General features: G+C 40.0%; 1 protein-coding gene across 1 annotated transcript in view; it reads left to right on the top strand.

The window, feature by feature from the left end:
- Window positions 1-1,641: 1,641 nt before the first annotated feature.
- RDX (radixin) overlaps window positions 1,642-20,248 on the top strand; it is a 1,792,353-nt gene continuing 1,773,746 nt past the window's right edge. Inside the window, exon 1 of the mRNA XM_044072720.1 lies at window positions 1,642-1,895. The gene's annotated coding sequence lies outside the window, so the exon portion shown is untranslated. The remainder of the gene's footprint in view (window positions 1,896-20,248) is intronic.

The raw sequence follows: 20,248 nt of genomic DNA, 5'->3' as shown, positions 1-20,248 counted from the left end.
AGGTCCCACGGATGGCTAATTAACTGAAGATGACCTTGGATTTGTCCTTGCAACTAGCTTCTTGAAACTTTCCTACTGAAAATACCAGAATACTCAATAATACAATTCCCCAAACCCTAAATATCAACTTTGAGTTGGAAAAAAAAGTAGCCAGAAAAAACACACAGAAACGTGGGGAAAACATACAAACTACAGAGAGATTCTCAGGGAAGATCAGGAATGAACTTTGGATCTGTGAATCAAAAATCTCTGCTACTTACCCAGTTCCATTTCATAAAGGGGTGGAGCCCTGACTGTGACCCAGGTGACCTGCAATTGGTTAGTTGCTCAGGTGCTAGAGGAGGTGTAGGGTTGGGATAGGAAGCAGCAACATTTTGTTGGCTTGTGCAGTCTGTGTGAGATTTATGTTGCAATTTGGTACTCTCCTGGTGAGGAAGGAGTGCTATAGTCACAAGGCAGATTGCAGTTGCATTTTGTATTAGCGTCTAGGCATGGAGTTAAGAGACATTATGTGTACTGATATATGTGGCATCAGCATGTCCATTCAATTAGGGCATTACAAAAAAATCCCCGCTTACATAACAGAGTATTTGATGCTGCAAATAAAACTCTATGTTTCCACATTGCAGTTGTTGCATGTGTCTGGACATATACATACAAATGGGGCATTATATTCAATTATTAGAGTAATGAAAGCTAAATAAAGGGGACAATGACATCCATAGATTTAGACATTATTCCTTTGTTTATAAGCTGTGCAACGTGGAAAGACTTTCTTACGACAATAGATGCATGGTGGTCAAAGGTTAGCTCACTCTCCATGTAAGTTTCCAAATCCCAAACAACTGGATGAACTCTTACTGTAGAACATACCTTTCAACTGTCTAGATTTTCTCAGAATGTCCAGATTTTTGCCTCATTTTATTTACTTGTCAGTTCCTCAGCTTTGTTTTTCTGGCAATTTACTTGTATATCGTTGAGGATTAAATCCAGAAAATAGTGACTGACATTTGAGTTTCAAACTGCATACCCTCCAGGAAAGCCATGTTAATGTAAAATATATTATTCTATCAACTTTCTAAGAGCAATATTTAAAAGTTGCCCATATTTTGGGGACTTTGTCTCACCATTATGTATGGCTTTACCCAGATTTCTTGGTCTAACAGGTTGAGAGGTATGGGGAAGAATGAAAAGTGGACTGGTCTAATACAAAAAAATTAGTGTCACATTCCTCAAAATAAGCAACACATATTAAACGGCTTCAGTTAATAACTCAAATAAAACAAAATTTTGACTCAATAGCACAAGTTTGCTATCACATTTTGCAAGCAGAATATTTTAAAAAGGATTGCTTAATTTCGTAGATGACAAATAAACATTTGTGCATCTTTCAAGCATCTACATACAATATTCTGCAAACTGTTCTCTTCACACGCTAGACATCATTGATGAAAAAATACATGACAAACATTTATTCGTGCATCTTTCAAGGCATGTCCATACACTACTTTGCAAACTGCTCTCTTCACGTTATATAACACTTCTGAAATTCTTCTTGCGTTTCTGCACGTCATAAAAATTACTGCTAGGCTAACAGCAGTACAGCACATAAGCCAGAAAAAACAACGCTCCTGGTATTGCTTCACACTCTGGCAGCTATCCGTGATTGTTAAGTGGGACCGCTTCCGGGTTCCGACCACCCCAAAATGGCGGAGCGGTTTGCGTGAGGGGAAGGCGTTGCCGTTCAAGTGCTTTAGCTCCTGACCTGTTCTATCATCGTCTTATTTATCAACAGCAGTTACATTAAAATAAGAATCCATAGATTTCATATATAGGATTGTTTCTCATTTAATTTCCTAGTGTTGTGTCTTGGGTGATAAGGTTCAGTGATTCAGGTAAGAGTTAATTATGGTTTGTAATAGTTTCTGGATGTTTGTTTGGAGGGAGGGCTAATATAAGCTTACACCTTTTTTCTTTCAGGTGTATCCAGGCCTGGGTTTGAGTAGGGCCCCGTTAGGCGATCCGCTACATTCCTTAGGTATTGCTAGAATATGCAAAACGTTTATTGGTTGATCGTTGTAATTTGGTAGAAAATCAACTTTCTGTAATGGTTACAAATTAAACTATTTTTGCAGTCGAAGACGATACTTGCTCATAAATAAACATATCTGGATGTGCTTATGATTCTTTACCTTCGGTTGGATGCTTTTACTTTTGGTACACTAGTTGCTTCCACCATGTGATTTTGCTACTTGTTGAATAAGGAATTGCATCATTAATAAAGCAGTACAGATGTTGATGGATGAAGCCTACTGGTAGCATTTGATACATATTATGTTTTCATTTTTAATTTTATGTAAACACTCAAGTGAGTTATGCTGTTTTAAATGCACTGCAGTCCAGGCTAGTGCACATACTAGAAGAGGAGGGAAAAGATTTCATGTTTTAAAATAAGATTCTATTTAATTTAATTTTCGTGTTCAGCAAATGTTTATATGCATTCGTATATTGATGATTAATAATTCGGGCAGTGTATTGATGATTAATAATTCGGGCAGTACTAAAGTTTATTCAGATTTATGCTGATGTGGTTGTTATTCATGCACAGTATAGACAGGATTTTGTTCAGATGTTAGTGATACGCAATATGTGTAATTGGAAGGGCAATTTTATTTATGGTGGCGGATGTAGAGAATAATTTAATTTTGAAGGTGTGTTAAACCTTCCAGCTTGGAACTTTTTTGGCTGACCAGGCACAGTTCTTAATATGTAACAGGGGAACAACATGCACAATAATAGAGGGGTATAGAACTTAAATCCGGGGTAATTTTTGGTTAGTCATTATTCACTTGTAAACTTACTAGAGAGATAGAACTTGCATGTTAAGATTAGCAGATAGCTTACAGTTTATCTATATGATCAGATGTGTTTTTAATGCATATTTTATGACGGTCAGGGTGAAATTTTGAAGGCATACCGGAGATGACTGTTAAGTTTACTGACGTGACACTGTGTGAAGTATTCCCGGTTTATGTCTTACTGTCCTTTCAGATGCCTTATGGCAGGTGCTGGATTTATGATTAAACTCTGATTGCTGCCTCAACTTCTGCACTCTGGTGAACAATTTAACCTCTTCTGTAAACCATAAGTGTCGGCTTCGTATTGTTCAACAAAGTGGACGCTTTGACGCCTTATAGGGTTAGAGTTTGCAGAGACCAATGGTACACCTTGCCACTTGCAAAGGGACTGGGTTGTAATAGATATTGCGCAGCTTGTTGTAGGCACAGCAGTCACTGTAAATCTTACCGTTAGAGGCCGGCCTTAACTGTAGCTGCAAAGCTTTGGTGCAGCCTCTCCCTTTAACGGGACTTGAGAGGGACTGCCTCTGCCACCAGCGCTGAAGTGCTGACACTTGACATTCATTCCTTCGAGTTCTTGTTGTCCCACGGTGGGTATCTAAGCAAAGAAAATGTTTGGCTGCTGGGGGTGTAACTGTTCTCTCTCAAAGCAAGCATGTACTGATTTTGTTAACCAATTCTGATGCTAGAAAAGACATAGGCGTGTGGATTCAAATACCTTCAGGCGGTGCTTTTTAGAGTAGTTCTATATCTTGGCAAGGTGAATTGCGGTTTAAGTGCTGCTGGTTTATAATCGGTCGCAGCAGTTAACTGCTGTATTATTGTGTGTATGTGGGATCTTGTGTGGTTATTTTGCTGCCACTGTGGCTTACTCCCTTTATTGCAGGTCTGACACTGGCCCGTATCATATCTAAAACTACTCAGTTGCCAACTTTAGCTGCTTAGGTCATTAGACCGTAAAGCGGTGTAGACTTCCAAATTACCTTGTGTATACTTTGTATCTTTCCTGTAATTGTCCAGTCGCTTTCCCCGGAAGTGGACAAAAAATACATTTGCATGTCGGTGCTAGAAAATGTGTGTCATAGCCGTCAACTGTCTAGAATATTGCCTTGTATTTGTGGTCTTTTCCTCATAATTTTTTTTTGATTTTCTGGCAAATCGTCAAATACAGAATTTAGTAAATAATGACATTTGTCTCTCAGCTGTCCCTGAATACTCACGTTTTACCAACGTCCCTCCTAAAACATGCCTTTTGGAGAAAATGTGGTGAATAACTTTAATACCATTAATAAATCTTAACAGATTTGTTTCAAGTGTTCCCAATTATTTCTGGTTTTCCTGATTCGTTGAGAGCAATAGATGGCAGAAACTTGAGTTTCAGACTTCATATCCTTCAGAAAAATGCATTGCATGCTGATACAAAACCTGTACTAGACTTTAACAGCAATACTTAAAAATTGTTCCCGATTTCTTTTCTGCTCTTTGTCCAGGTTTCTTGCAGTAAGAGGATGAGCGTTATAATGTCTGTAATTCAGATGAGTGTGGTACATTCTACCTACCAACTGTTTCTTCCTGTACTGGCCGATGCAAACCTGTGAATATGGTTACCAAGCGAAATATCCCCGGTTGTACTGCGTTGGGGGTGAAAGCAGGCTAAATGTACTGAAATAGGGAAATGCTTAGTTACCGTTCTCGAAGTTTTACTGAAAACCTGAAACTGATATGCAATATGTGAAGTAAAAGTAAACTGAGTGCCTTTTCTGTTGTTAATTCCAACTTGGGAGGCCTTGACCCGCCCAGGGGATGAGCTGCAGTAAAATGAAATTAAGTTAAATAGTTTTGAAATAAATTGTGAAACTAGTAATAATAAGCAATGTTGCTAGATGGAGACCCTAACAGAGTAGAAATATAGTTCAGGTAAGCTCAAGTGGTTGATAACCTGAATTGTTGTAGTAGTTAAAGTATTAAAAGACGTAAGTATAAAAGCTAACGAGTTAAAAATTAGGGAACAATGTTAGGAAAGACTAATTTAATGCTGACTTTTGTGAACTGGTGGACAAGATGTAAGGAAAAGGTTCCTTATTTTCTAGTAGGTTCTTGAATTAAGGAGTGGCTGGGAAGTTGAGATGAAAGGGCAGCAAACAGTGCAAGCAAAAATGTGTCTTTGTGCTAGGTACTGGAGTTTCTATACTGAATGGTATGAATGAATGCTGCCTGACACACCATATCATATCTTACAATGAGTTTCTTTGATTTAAATTTTAACTGATGTTTCTTACAAATGGTCTAATTATGAAAAACTATTAAGTTACAATTTTATGAAGGTTAGTTTTTGTATCCTTAGTTGTCTCAATCAACTGTTGAATATCTGAAATGTTAAGGTTGTTATCACCATATCAAACTGGATATGTTATGGTAGAAAGGTTGTACTGCAACTACTGGTGATGGTGAATTTATCTATATTTGAGAAAGGTAAAACATATCTGGATCAAATTATGTCTGTTTTACACAGTGTTAAGTTTAAGCAAATGTACAACTGGAATGCACAAGTAAAAAGATTTTATAAAATGACTTTTTTTCTTTAAAAACAGTCCCATCATTTAAAAAAGAAAATTATTGGTCCTGTTGCAGAGACACTCATGGTCAAGAAATTTTAATGACAGAGTTGCAGGAAGGTTTACTATGAATATAGACCTCATGGGGGTTATAGCATTCTCAAAACCATCCAGACAAACTAGTTTTTTTTTTATAGACATGTCATAAATGCTAGAGTCTATATATCAATACGATCAAGGACTTGGACTACATGATATGCTGCTGCTTGACCCTGGGTTAAGACATTTCAACATTATTCCACGCAAGAAAATAACTATATGATAAAAACAAATTAAATGTCAAGCTCTACATCATTTAATGGGTACGATGATGATCAAGCACCACAACACAATCAGGATGGGGAGGGTCACCTACTTATGTTGACGGATGTCTTCCCAGGAGACATTTTTTTCCTGTACTAATTTTCCCAGACATGGAAGTGGGAAATGGGCTTGTAATAAAATATACAGTAACTGCGCATTGGGTAAAGAAATACTTTAATAAAAGATGCCAACATTTTCCAAAACAGTGAAAAAAAAAAAAAACTGTACCACACCAGGTGTTAACAACCACACCTCTAATTTCAGTAAATGTAGCTCATGAGGGCTAGCAAAGTGGACAAATTGTAACTGCAAACTAAGTGGTCATAAAAACGCCCGTTATTATAAATCTACGGATATTGGTAGCAGCAGCTTAAACTCTGAACAGTGTTTATCTACCAAAATGTGGAAAGCACATTTTCTAGCCCATGTAATTCTAAAGGGCATGTCTAATTACACCAGGGAGATCACTGTACCTCAAAGATATGACCTATTACTGAATGCAGTACAGAGGGGTGCAACATGTAACTTGAAAGTACGAAGCACACTGAGAACAGCTACTGTCATTCCCCTGATTAAGGAAGGGCCTTCCAGAGACCCAGGCATTTGCATACTAATAACTCTGACCAGCCTCGCATGTGAAACCATAGAAAGATTTGTGGAACTAATCAGAACATGTGGAATCTCCTTAATGGAAACCAAGACAGGTCTAGTGTTTGGACAGACCATGCTTATATTTACCCTGGTAGATTCTTTTTGAAAAGGTCACCAAAGCAATGGATGAAGGCAAAACAATACACACAGCATACCTCGATCTGGCCAAAGCTTTTTACACAATTTCCTACTCGGGCGTAGTAGAAATGCTAAACAAACCATGAATGTTGTAGACACTATGTTAGATCTGAAACTTTATTTAAGAAAGTTGAATTTGACCTTACTACATGGTACCTCCCAAACTAATGTCAGTGAAGGCAGCATTTTTAAGATCAGTTCTACTTGCATCCCCACTTTGCACCCGAAACTAGCAATGTATGAAAAAGTTTGTGAACTAGATCTGTATAATGTAAATAAGAACAAATACAAGCCAGCTCGAACACTTCACAACATGAACCAAAGTGAACATGATTGTTTATTGGAACTGCAAGAACATGACTTCAGGGTTATGAAACCTGACAAAGGGGGAGGGGTTGTAATCATGGACTCTTCCACATACAGTGACATTAGACACAGAAAATTACACGCAAGTGTCCCTTAATGAATGCAGCATATAGAAAAATCTATAGTCAACTCACTGACATATTTCTAGAAAGAAGAATTGACCTTTCCTTATATAATTATCTTAATATCATTAGCTGAAGGATACCAGTGTTCTTTGGTATTCCCAAGATCCACAAGAGCCTGTCAGATCCACCTATGAGCCCTTAGTGGATGGAAGACACTTCATTACCACTGCTTGTGCCCAATTTTTAGACTGAGCTGAAGAAAATATTGCATAATGAAAGCTAAATTTGTAAAGACTCCTGGGCTTTTTGTGAACAAAACCAGGTATGACGCAAGTGACATTATGGTCACTATAGATGTAAAAGACCTGTACACTGTCATCCCACAAGAAATTGGTCTTGGGTGGCCTACTGTTATATAAAGTTAACCAGGAGAAAATTAATCTAATTTTGCAATTATTAGAAATTGTTTTAAGAAACAACTATTTCTCCTTTAATGGCAGGTATTTTTTTGCAAACTATAGGAGTGACAATGGATTCAGCATGTGGTGGGGCATTCACGAACATGGTAATGGCATATTGGGAAAGAAATTGTTTTTCAGTGTCAGTACTATTCTAAGGTCAAACTGTATTATAGATATCAAGATGATATCAGTTTGATATGGAATGGGTCACTGGTTGAATTGGAAGAGTTTTTGAGATACCTTAACACCACCACTACATTCCTGCAGTTCACTTGGGTGATTAACGTGGATCACATGAATTATCTTGATGTCCACTTATAGAAAGACACACAATGAAAACTATGCTACTAGGATCCATAGGAAAGGGACCTACTCAAACTCGTTCCTGCATTACACTAACTCTCACCCCAAGCATCAAAAGAGGTCAGTAGTTAAGGGGTACTTAGTCCGAGCAGCCCGTGTGATCTCCAGAGAAGAAGATTTTCTTTTAGAATATAACAACTTTTTATGTTTTTGAGGAGGGAGTACCCAGCAGATTTGCTTAATGAGCTTATGCAGGAAGTGATAGGTAAAAGAAGAGTAGGGCATTTTAAGCCCATAGTTGGGGAAAACGCACTAGACAACAGCCCCTCTGAAGATGAAGAAGGGAGACCCGAGTTGGAAAAAAAGTACATTTTGTAGATCTATGGTGCTTGCATTCAACTCTGGCTCATACCATTTGATGCCCATTTTTTTTTATAAGAACTGGGACATTTTAATGGATGACTTTGACATCAGGGCACAAATAGAAGAAAGACCTATAGTTACATACAGAAGGGGCTCAAACTTAAAATACCTTCTTAGGAAAGGTTCTAACTGCACTAGAACATGACGTGTAAGGATGTACAAATGTGAGTCTTGTAACTGGTGCCACGAGGTGAAATCAGGCAGCACATTTACAGTGAATGGTGTAGACCATTATGTTAAAGGTAAATATAACTGTCACTCCAAGGCGGTGGTCTACATGGCCACATGTGACCAATGCCTAGCATTTTATGTAGGCAAAACAGGAAATTTAATGCCGATTTATGAACACAACTGTGCTATAAGAAAGAATAATCTTAATGCATTAGCAAGGCATATTCAAGACAACACTGGCCACAATTTCACATTTATGGCAGTAGACCATGTAGACATCAGTGGCCAAAAGCCTTGGGGACTTCAGTTAGAGTCACGGTGGCAAATCTGATATAGGCAGATAGATGGCCAGGGATAAATGAAAGGATGTCCATCTCGCCTGTATTGAAATTTAAAAGCCCTAGAAAGGAACAAAATATCTTTAAAACATTTGTTAAGCACTGTTGTATGTGTTTTGCTTTGGAAAACATTTTAGTATTATGTGAACATGTAATATGAGATTTTAAAAATTACTTTGGTTTTAGTTTTATTCTATTTATAACCATTCATGACACAAGTATGAGACTTGTAATTTATCTTTTAATCACACATTTTAGTTGCATTTAAGATGTAACAGTTTCAACTGTAATATAGTCATTAAGGGGTTAATAAATGTTCTATCTTAGCGTTGCTTAACTAGCTGCCTCTTTGCTTACCCAGTCAGTGTTTTTTATATGTATATAAATGGCTGACTTTCATTTTAATGGTGTCTGAGGAAGTTTACATTTGTTTAACAAAAGCACTCGCATTTTATTTGTTTTTCTTGTGGATTTTTATCATTAAATACACCTTTTGGTTTATCATCACCTGAGTGATTTGTGCCTGTAAAACTCTGCCTGCCAGCATTTTTATAGGTTCATAGGTTCATACTAGGCTATCTGCCCTAGGGCATTTATAAGCCTAGCCAGAGTATGTTTGGCTTTTGCCACCCATTTTAAATTAATTTTGCTATACCCTTTTTTACTGTGCCTCTGTCTAACAGTGACACAGAAGTGATACCCGGGGTAAACCTACGATCTCCCATCCACTCATCAAGATTCCTCTTGAAGAGAGTCAATGAGGGACTCTGCCTAACCTGGACTGGGATTTTTATTCCAGAGTGAAGGGAGCCTCTGGATTATGAATCTGTCCCTCCAGCATGTCCTATTTATTTCAGTGCTGAGGTTCAAGTCTCTTGAGCATGTAGCTCGATGGGATTTGGATTTTTTGAGGTGCAGCATGTCCCTTAATTCCGGGTTGGACATGGCTTTATACGTCGGGCACAGATCGCCTCTGAGCAGGCGGTATGCCACTGAGTAGAGCTGGAGTTTCTTTAACCGGGCAGCATATGGCATCTGTTTGAGCCCTTTGATCCTCTTAGTGAGGTACTTTTGGGGTCTTTCCAGTTGCTGCAGGTGTTTGGTAAGGTACATCCCAAAAGGGGCATTGTACTCTACTCATCCCTCATCTGGCCCATAATAAAGAGGCACGATGACCTCCCCTAATCTAGATGTGAATCCCTTCATGATTAGGTGGGCTATATAAAATGTTTTTCTAACCACTTTGGCCACGTGGTTGTCAAATGAGAGCTTGCTATCAACTTGGGTCCCTAATTACTTCTTCTGTACTTAATGGGTTACCATCTATGTGGTAATTTGTGGGCACTTTGTTTTTGCCAAAGGGGATGACTATACACTTTTTGGCGTTTAGCTTGAGGCCATGGCTCTGGCACCAGTTGTCTGTTTCTATGAGGCCCTTTTGGAGGATGCTTGTGTCTGCTGGAGAGTCGATTATGGCGCCCAGTTTGCAGTCATCTGCGAACTTGGTCAGCCACAGTCCTTCTCTGTTGGCCTGTACCTCCGAGAAATATATACTGAACAAGAGAGGTCCCAGGACACTGAGCCTTGTGGGACGCCACTTGTAACTGGTTTGGAGTCTGACATGGCTCCAGCAATTCTAACCTTTTTTTTGAGAAATGCTAACCAGACCAGGAATAAACCCCCATTACCCACAGGATTACCAAATGTCTCAGGATGCTGGAAATCAAAACAGGAGAACTTGCCTCCAGAAAGAGGTGAATCACCAGTGGACTCCCTCAGGGTTCTGTGCTGGGACCTTTCCTGATTAGCATCTACTTTTCTGAAGTAAAAGCCAATACCAAAGGGCTCTGGCTGACTAAGATTGCAGATGATTGCAAGGTAGAAGCTTACATCATTCAATCAGTCATTATTCCCCATCCACACCATTTTCTACATGGAGTCGAGGTGTTGTTACTTTGTTGCCATCTCTTCTATTCAGTGCCGCTCTCACACCTGACTGCTATTGGTCTTCTCACACAGTCCATCCACTGCTTTGCTAGACACCCTCGTTTCCTCTTGCCTTTTTCCTGTCTGTTCCAAATCATCTTCACCATATTTCTTGCAAATGTGCCAGAACAATTGTAATCTGTTCTATTTGACCTTTATACAATTGGTGCTACTTTGGCTTCTGCTCTTACATCCTCATTTCTTCATCCATCCCACAGTGTACATCCTACTACCCGTCTCAGGCAATTCATCTCCATCACCTCTTTTTTTGCTCAGCTGCTCTGCCTTTACTACCCAGGTTTCTGTAAAATACAGTAGTACTGGTCCTACCACTGTTTTCCACACCTTACTTTTCAGCTTCTTTGGCATTCTTCTGTTATACCGACCCTGACACACTGTGCCAGTTGGATGCAGCCACTCGGATTTTAGCTTTGACCTCTCATTTAGACTTCCCTTCTCCTCAACCACACCTGCCAGATACCTAAAGCTGTTAACCTGTTCCACTATTTTCCCCTTCTATCTCAGTTTTCAGCTTCTTCTGATTCCCCCATTTGCTGCCATTACAACTACAAACTGCACTCAGTTTCTTTGGCTTCTGTTTTTACATTCCATTCCCCTACCAAATGTTTAAATTCTTGCTCGGAGCCTGCCCGCAGTGCCGCATCATCTACATACAGCAACTTTGTTGCTTTGTCCCCTCCAAACCTGTTTGTTTATGTAGTCCATCACATGTATTAACAGCAGTGGGCTCAGAGCTGAACCTGGATGCATACCCACTCCCACTGGGAAACCCTCTTACGAAACTGAAAACTCTTTGTACTGGAGTCCCTGGGTCCTTGAACAGTTTGCACTAACTCTGCCAATGTTTCTGGAGGCTTTGAACCACTGCAGGACTGCCCAAATTAGCTTTCTTGAGACCTTGCCATATGATTTCTCCAAGTCTACAAATGCCCAGATGGACTCTTTCCTACTAGAAGCAGTCACTGAATCCCCAAATGACTTAACTTATTATTGCAGGGAAAACTACCACATTAACGATATGCACTTGAGTTGACCCAGTTGGTCAGGATCTGGGAACTTGTGTGGACAATGACAACTTTTGACAATATGTTCAATGTTGTTAGAAAGTTCTTCTACACTGCACAGCTTACAACCAAAGAGTTGTGTCTCGATCTAGGGATATCATTATCCATTTTTACTCAGCCCTTGTTAGGCCAATTAAGTGTAATACCCCCTTTGGAATGCATCTGTCCAAACACATGCAACAACTGAAATGTCTACGCAAATACCTTACTAAAAGGATACAAGGCCTACACAACCTGTCTTACATGGACCAACTCAAAGCCCTGTAACTATATTCTATATACTACAGACTACCTATGTCTGTACAAGGCATCCTCCAACCCAACATTGACAGATTTACTGCTGAAAATGGGCAGTTTTGCCCAGTTGGACTTCCCAGGTAAACAAATGTTAAACAAACTAAATAAATAAAAATTGCATCACAAATACTCAGTCTAGGGAGCTAAACCTCTGCTGCATCATCAACAGAATGGTTTTAAGAGACATGCATATCTTGCAGAGGTTACCATTGCTCTGAACAGACCTCACAGCCACATAAAACAAAATTCATCCCTGTGCATATTCCAAGTGCAACTTACATCTATGGACAGGAAACTAATTTTAACCCAGGATTAACCCCTGTACTGCTAATGGACAGAGGCAGCTCCTAAATGCTTTCTGCATGCAGGGGTCCCCTTAAATTTTTTATGGTATGAACCCAGTTATTTTAACAGTAATATATAATTATCGACCATGGAATAGGTAAAGCCAGTCTCTAAACAAATGAAACCCCAGTCTGTAACCAAAAGGGATAGGTTAATTCAAGCACCAAACGGGGAAACTGGTTAGGCTTAAAACTGCTTGCAGGGTCAGCTAGCCTAGTACTTGAGTAAAGTACTTTCATAAGCAAGTCGCACAACTGTAAAAAATATGAAATATTAAAAAGGCTTTTTGAGTTGCAATTACATTTTGTTTCTTACAGGTGATGCAGGAACTCTTCTTGAACAGCAGGTTCTGCTTTCCATGGGCATAACTGTGTCCTGAAGGTCCTAACAGCAGACAAAGTCATCTGTTTGGTACAACAGACCAGATTGAATAGAACCACATGCAAGGACTCATGAGGTTGCTTAAACCGAACCACATGCAAGGACTCATGAGGTTGCTTAAACCTAGATTCTTAAAAAGAAGGGAGAATTAAAGTCCTATTGGTTTTGAGGGACCAGCTGGATGGCTGTACTGGAGGGAAGCTTCTGTTCCAACAGATATTCAACAGAAGCACTTATTAGAGCCTAGAAAAATAAGAACACAATTTGATAGCCAATCTTTTGCAGTCATTTCCTTTACCAAGACATCAGTAACATAATCATTCCAACCCACTTGGGGCCTTAATTCCACTCAAAAGTAGTTACTAGAGGCATCAGGACTGCTCTGGTTTAACCTGAAGCTGCCTCTGTAAAAGCACAAAACACCCTAAGCTCCTGGTCTGAAGTCCCTCACTGGAACTAGCTGCAGAGGCCTTCTGAGTCAGACCTGAAGTGGGTTCAGACAGGCTGCAATAGAACCATGATCTATGATGTCTTCTCTGGGACAGGGAAAAAGGTCCAATGGGAGAGCAGAATTTCATGTCCACAAGTGACAGGCTATGACCATCTTTACAAACAGGCAGTTTCAGATTAAACCTGAGGAAGTCACCTAAAAAGAAAATCTGCAAAGAGCACAAATTTGTTTGGGGAAGAAACTTAAATGTAACCAAGAATACCAGCACAATTTAATATCAGACACTGCTGCCCTGCATCAACATAAGGAATCCAGACCGTTTTCTTATCCAGAAGTGTGATCTCCACAGTTTAATACGTCATGCATAAAGTCTCCTTAAACTAAAAGATCTGTGCAAGACAGTTCAACTATGTCATGAATAGCATGGGAGTATTAGAGTGCTCATTCCTAGGATGTATAATGGACAGTCAGCCTCTGCGTAACAACAACTTATTCTTCAGGGCCAAAGTCAAAATACTGAAGTCCAGATTGGGCATCTCCATCCACTGAGAGCAAGTCAGTAGGCTCTGCTTTTCATCAGACTGGGGCCACAGTGCTTGTAAGCTCCCAGTTGTGCTGAAGGTAGGTATTTGACAGTGGCCCAATACAGACTTATGAGGACTGCAGTCTGCAAGCTTAACATAACCTATCCTGTACCAAGGGAACAGCAACTGAGGATCCTTTCCTTCTTCAGTTTTAGTTGAGTATTTCCTTTTAAAGATATTGTCTAGGGCAGCACCCTACTAATTTTCAGATCCTTACACTTAGTAAGGTTCTTGAGCCTTCTGCAACACATAACTTGAGAGAGAGAGAGAAGAATGCTCTTACAATTAAAGGGGCCACCAAAGTACCTGACAAAGCATGAGAAGGCAGATAGTCTCCTTGATAGGGGAAACGAACTAGTTGTATTTGAAGACCACAAGCCTGTCAGGATAAGACTGAAGCAGTCAAAGTGAAGCTGACCCCAGTTGCAAATGCTCCATCACCCTATTATAATCATGACAGCAGAGTATCTCCTGTGATGGGTTGTCACTTGCACGAAAATTCCAAGTGGCAACATAAGCACCAGCTCTCCCACAACCTTGAACTAGATTAAGAAGGTGTGACTAGAGGCTGCCAGGAAAATTAGTCTGCGGGGCCACCACCAGGCTTACAGAGTTCCTGTCTGCTATAACCTAGATGAGCACCCTTTAAAATACAAGAGGTGAGGTTGGGAGCTGGCACCTGGGAATAGAGGGTCATGGAAAAAAATGAGTGTGTGTGTGTCTATAAAGGGTTCATGAAAGGGATTCTACACAAGGTTGCACAGCCAAGAGATGAATCACGCCACAGTGGGTAGCTGGTGGATGCAAGCATGAACACACTGGCAGCATCAGACTAGAGGGCAGTAAGGCTCAGAAGGCAGTAATAAGGACTTGGACACTGCTACTTTTATACAAAAATAACATAAAAGGGGGAGGCACTGCAAATATATTTTTCTTAAATTTTAGTTATTGCTATCACAGAAAAGGAACACCAACAAATGCAACATATTCTACAGCACTGTTGTACTACATACTATAGTATTCATATTCATGTTAAGTATGCTAAAGTGGATCACAGCTCATTGGAGAGATGTACTGAGAAAAGGTACTACAGAAGAATTAAATCAGCAGTATAGTCATGTAATACTATCACATAAGAAGCATTAGTATTTTGATTAACTACTACGGTTTTCCTTTAGCTTCAAGCGAAATAAAAGCAGTAGACATAGACATCTAACATTGCTGAGGGAGGGATGCCCAAAGTTTAGGCCCTGCTACTGTCTCTCTCTAATGTGGCTGGTTTTGAGTAATACACAAGGCTGTCACAGCAGGGGTTAATGATGGGTAATAAAGCATTTGAAACAACCCTACAAGAAAGGGCGTCAGACATCAGGTTAGGATCCAAGCCTACCATTCTGCTCACAAAATTAACTGTAATGTGGCAAGGCTTGGGCAAACGTGTGCATCTATCTTAATCTTTCTCTACCTCACCTATAGCAGAAAGCAGGGTAAGATCATTGTCTAAGGGGTATTACCACAGTGACAAAACAAAGCCCACAAGGAATAAAAGGTAAATTCCGTCCCTATGTCAGATACCTTGAAAGACCTAGATGGTTAACTAGTACTATGCTAATACTTTGTTCTGCAACTGCCCACAGAGGCTGGATAGCTAGCAAACCCATCCAGACAGTCTCACTGATAAGTTCCCTAGTAGGAAGGGACCGTTATTAGCTTAGGGGTCAACAACTGTGTGAGATCAGCATTTGACCGAGACAGCAGAATCCATTCCTAGACAGAGCCTTGCTAAACCACTGGTAGTCTACAAAAGAGCGAGAGAGAGAGAGAGAGACCGAGACCAGGTGAAAATGTAACGTATAACAAAGGGTTAAGGGGAAAGATGCGACTTCAGCTGCCTTCCTCTAGGAGGACATGGTCAAAATATCTGGAGCTTAAACTACTCTACTCTTTTCCTGTGGAGCCAGCCACAATATGTTGGAATACCTCCAGTAGATGTCAGCTAGTCATAAGTCACTATCAAGTCCTTGCTGAATGTTCTGTTTACTGGCAATAAATCCATGATCATTACCACTTCCTCTAGTAGAAGTAAATGTGCACGTGTGAGTTTATGTATGTATCAAAATATCTGGAGCTTAAACTACTCTACTCTTTTCCTGTGGAGCCAGCCACAATATGTTGGAATACCTCCAGTAGATGGCAGCTAGTCATAAGTCACTATCAAGTCCTTGCTGAATGTTCTGTTTACTGGCAATAAATCCATGATCATTACCACTTCCTCTAGTAGAAGTAAATGTGCACGTGTGAGTTTATGTATGTATCATCTCTACTAGAAAAAGATTGATTGGGAAGGGCATTTTTTTTTTAATAAGGCTATATTTCCTGTCACATGTGGTAGGTCTTGCAGCATGGGTATGAATACTGCTGAAGAAGCAAAGCCCACTTAATTAGAAAATGAACAAAGCTCTTAAACCAGTGCAATAGGCTGGATATGATTTACATTGTCCTTACCTGAATTGAGAGAAACATCTGTTTAGTCCATGCCCATAAACCAAGTAGGCAACAGAAGTTTTCTTTAACTCTGCATAGGTTATAATAGTCTGCTTGTTTCTTTGTCCAGAACTAGTCTACAAAGCTTGACTATGGTCACAAAAACTGACATTGACAGCTTCTTGGAATGACTGCCACCACGGATCAAGTAATTATGCGGTCTTAAAAGCTTCATATCAGAAACCTTACAAGGAACCTCAGAAAGGATATTCAGTGACTCACATTTATAAAAGTAAAACAAACTGCAAGTTAGGACCCACACCCCCTCGTATATCATGATTTGGGAACACAGATGATGCAGCGAAAATCTGATGTAAATGTGAATTTACTTACAGTACATCTTGAATACTACAGAAAAGCCAAAAGCTAAAGCATTTTTCCCATTAGTAAGTGAAACAAACACCCATTGTAATTTGATTGACCTTTACACTACGGTAAAAGGTGGACATGTCACTGGTCCAGAAGTTAGAGAATATATTGGATGAGTGATACTCTATCTCTAATATATTGAGATGAATATTTTTCATGGCAATCTACAGTGTAGAGTGTATTTATTCTGGACAATACTTAATAAGGAAGAATATCTGGACAGCAGCTCCAAAGAAAATTCATACGGAGAACAGTAGTGGTGGGCAATTTTTCATAAAACAAGTTTTGCATTTCCATGCAAGGAGCTGTGCAACAGGCAAGTTTGTTGTAATCATTTAAGCCAGAGACATTTATGAAATAAAGACATTTTTAAATTACCTAAAAATGTAATTCTGCTAATTTATTTTTACTGCCTAATGTAAGAGCAGTGTAGTGTAATAAGTGTTTTTTTTTTTTTTAACTAAAACAATTGAATTGAATCAGAAAGCAGCAGCTTTGTTTCCATAGTAGGATTATATTCTTGTGTTTACATGTGTATACTGTCCTGACTCTTATCCTTCATTCATTTTTCAATACCTATCATTTTCTGGGTTGTAGGGACCCAAGACCTACCCTGGGAATCACTGGTATCACATATCGGACTGGCTGTCACAAGGGAGACATACTCTTACCCACGTCCGTCTAGGTGATTCAGAAATTTGTGGTAATTAATTAATTACCTTATGTTTTAAAGGCATTTGGGTAACACGGCACCTATTGCCACAGTTTTGGTTGCCAGCTGTTAAAACTCGAACCTTGCAGTTTTTATGCCTGTGTCAGTAATGTGCGTTGAAACCAAAGCTAAAATGTAGGCTGGCATCTTTCAGTCTTGTCAGCATAGGTCAAGAGTTATGTCATGTTTAATGCAGGTGTTCTTAATGAGGTGCCCAGCAGTTTATAGCGAAGTTGACCTTCCGTGCTTAGTAACAGATTTTTAGTACGCCCGGGTTTTCGTATTGTAACCTTTCTGCTTTGTTGTTTAAAGGAAGTGTACATTTCTGCTTAAAACTTTCTGGCAGCATGGGCAAGGGTGTGCTGATGTGCAGAGGAGGTACAGCCTGTTACTTGAAAAGACACTCTCTTAACTCACTGTTAAATCCCTTTTAAATATAAGGATTCTGACATTTGATTATATTGAGCAGGTACCAGTCATAGAGCTGCTGCTGCTGTTCTTACTACCATTGAAGCATTGTTGTTTGCATTTGTTTCTTCTATAACTGACCGACTCTATAGCAGGGTGTGGTAAGTGGGGGTGGGGTGGGGGATAGGAGTGTGAGCTTGTGCTTTCCAATATGTTTGGTATTGTATAGTGCTATGACTATTACAGGTTTTTATGTACTGTCTTGTGTTCTTTAACTGGATATGTTCATTTGGACCGGGCTTGTTTTCAGTGGAGGTCAAGGGTGAGAGGCTGTAGTGTTCAGAAAAAGCATAGGTAAGCAACACAATAACTACTTAGCAGCCTGAGATTTTTAGAATCTTATCAAATTCTGATGTTAATTGTATTAATCGCTGCTTGTAGTAGCCTTAGCTGTATGGGTTATGGCCTGCATGGGCTGTAACAGCCGACCAACTTCCAAAGCTACATGGCACATTCCACGTACCCAGTCAGTTACCTTGGGCTAAACTAGCTAAAAGGACCAGGGATGCCAAGTCCTTCAGAACTTTTTTGCTACCAAAGTGTATGCTCCTCTAAGGCTTTCAAAGATCAGTGATTGGCTTGTGCTATTTCTTTGCTGGGCAGATGAGTTCCCTTTGGAGAGAGAAACCTTCCATTAAAAAAATAATAATACTTTACTGTTTGAAACTTATTTTAAAGCTAGGAGTTCATGTTTTAATGGACTGTCACAAGACTGTATTGTACTTTTAAATGGCACTGGTATTTTTTCCTGTTAGTTTAAAAGTTGATTTAAGTAATTGAACCATTTTTTTCTCTGCAGAAATTTATTTTACCTTTTGGGGCTGTTAAAAGTGATGATTTAAGATTTCAGTTTTACTGCTTGTGTTCCCCAGGAAAGAGAACATTTTCTGCTTGACCATGGAACAAACTGCCAGTCCCACAGTCAGTCCTTCAAGCCGCAAACAGCTTTTGCCATCACATCAAGCTAGCAGTTTGTCCGCTGTAAGTTGGTGACTGTGTTGTGGCCATTTGTTGTACCTTAGACCTCTCCTCTTTTATCCCAGATCCCTCTGGTGTAGCACCTGCAGCCATTATAGACCGGGGGTTAGACGCATCCTCTGAGGCTGTTGGGGTCCCCTCAGTGGGCAAGAGAGAGGCACACTTGTTGGCCCTGGGAGAGGTTTTGTCTGAATGTTGTGCCCATACCTGGGGAAGCTGCTGCCGCCGTTAATAACACTGTTGGCCCCATTGCTGCTCCTGCCATTAATAACACCGTTGGCCCTATTTTTTCCCGTCACAAAGAAACAGAAATCTAAACATGTATCTACTCCTCCTCAAATTTCCTTAACAGAAGTAATTTACTGGGTCTGGCTCGGGGTTTAATTCAGACTGTTGTTCCTTCTTATGAAATAGTTTCTGGTGAAAGAAAGAGTGATATCTCTCTTGCTGAAAGTATCTGGACAGGAAGATGAAGGAACAGATAAGGTTTTCTTCTCAGATTTCTGATTCAGGTTCTCCGTGTGGAGGTTATAGTTTCATAGTTTCATAGTATAGTACTAGGCTATCTGCCCTGGGGCATTTGCCACCCCATGAAATGGTACAAAAATGTTCAGAATAAATCTAGAATACTGTGCCTCTGTCTAGTAGTGACACAGTGAAGGTCCCCTTATATAATAGAATTAGTTTACTGTGCCCCTGTCTAGCAGTGACACAGATGTGACCCCTGGGGTAAACTTACGATCTCCCATCCACTCATCAAGATTTCTCTTGAAGAGAGACAGTGAAGGGCTCTGCCTAATACGAACTGGGATCCTGTTCCAAAGCATGGGAAGCCTCTGGGTTATGAATCTATCCCTCCAGCATGTCCTATTCATACTTGTGCCGAGGTTTAAGTCTTTAGCTCTCGTGGTCCTGATGGATTTGGATTTTTTGAGGTGGAGCATGTCCATCAGATCCTGATTGGACATGGCCTTGTACGTCAGGCAGAGATCACCTCTGAGCAGGCGGTATGCTACTGAATAGAGCTGAAGTTTCTTTAGTCTGGCAGAATAAGACATATGTTGGAGACCCTTGATCCTTTTGGTGAGGTACTTTTGTGGTCTCTCCAGCTGTTGCAAGTGCCGGGTGAGGTACATACCAAATGGGGCATTGTACTCAATCATGGGTCTGATGAAGGAGGAATATAGGGGTACAATGACATCCTTGGATCTGGATGTGAAACCCTTCATGATGAGGTGTGCAAGGTAGAATGTTTTTCTAACCACTTTGGCAACGTGGGTGTCAAATGAGAGGTCGCTGTCTACTTGGGTCCCTAGGTCTCTGATTACTTTTTCCGTACTCGGTGGGTTGCTGTCT

The sequence above is a fragment of the Protopterus annectens genome, chromosome 5.part0 (assembly GCF_019279795.1).
Source record: "Protopterus annectens isolate FY-2018-M chromosome 5.part0, PAN1.0, whole genome shotgun sequence".
NCBI lineage: Eukaryota > Metazoa > Chordata > Ceratodontiformes > Protopteridae > Protopterus > Protopterus annectens.
Note: the sequence above shows the minus strand (reverse complement) of the source record. Positions and strands in the feature narration are given on the sequence as shown.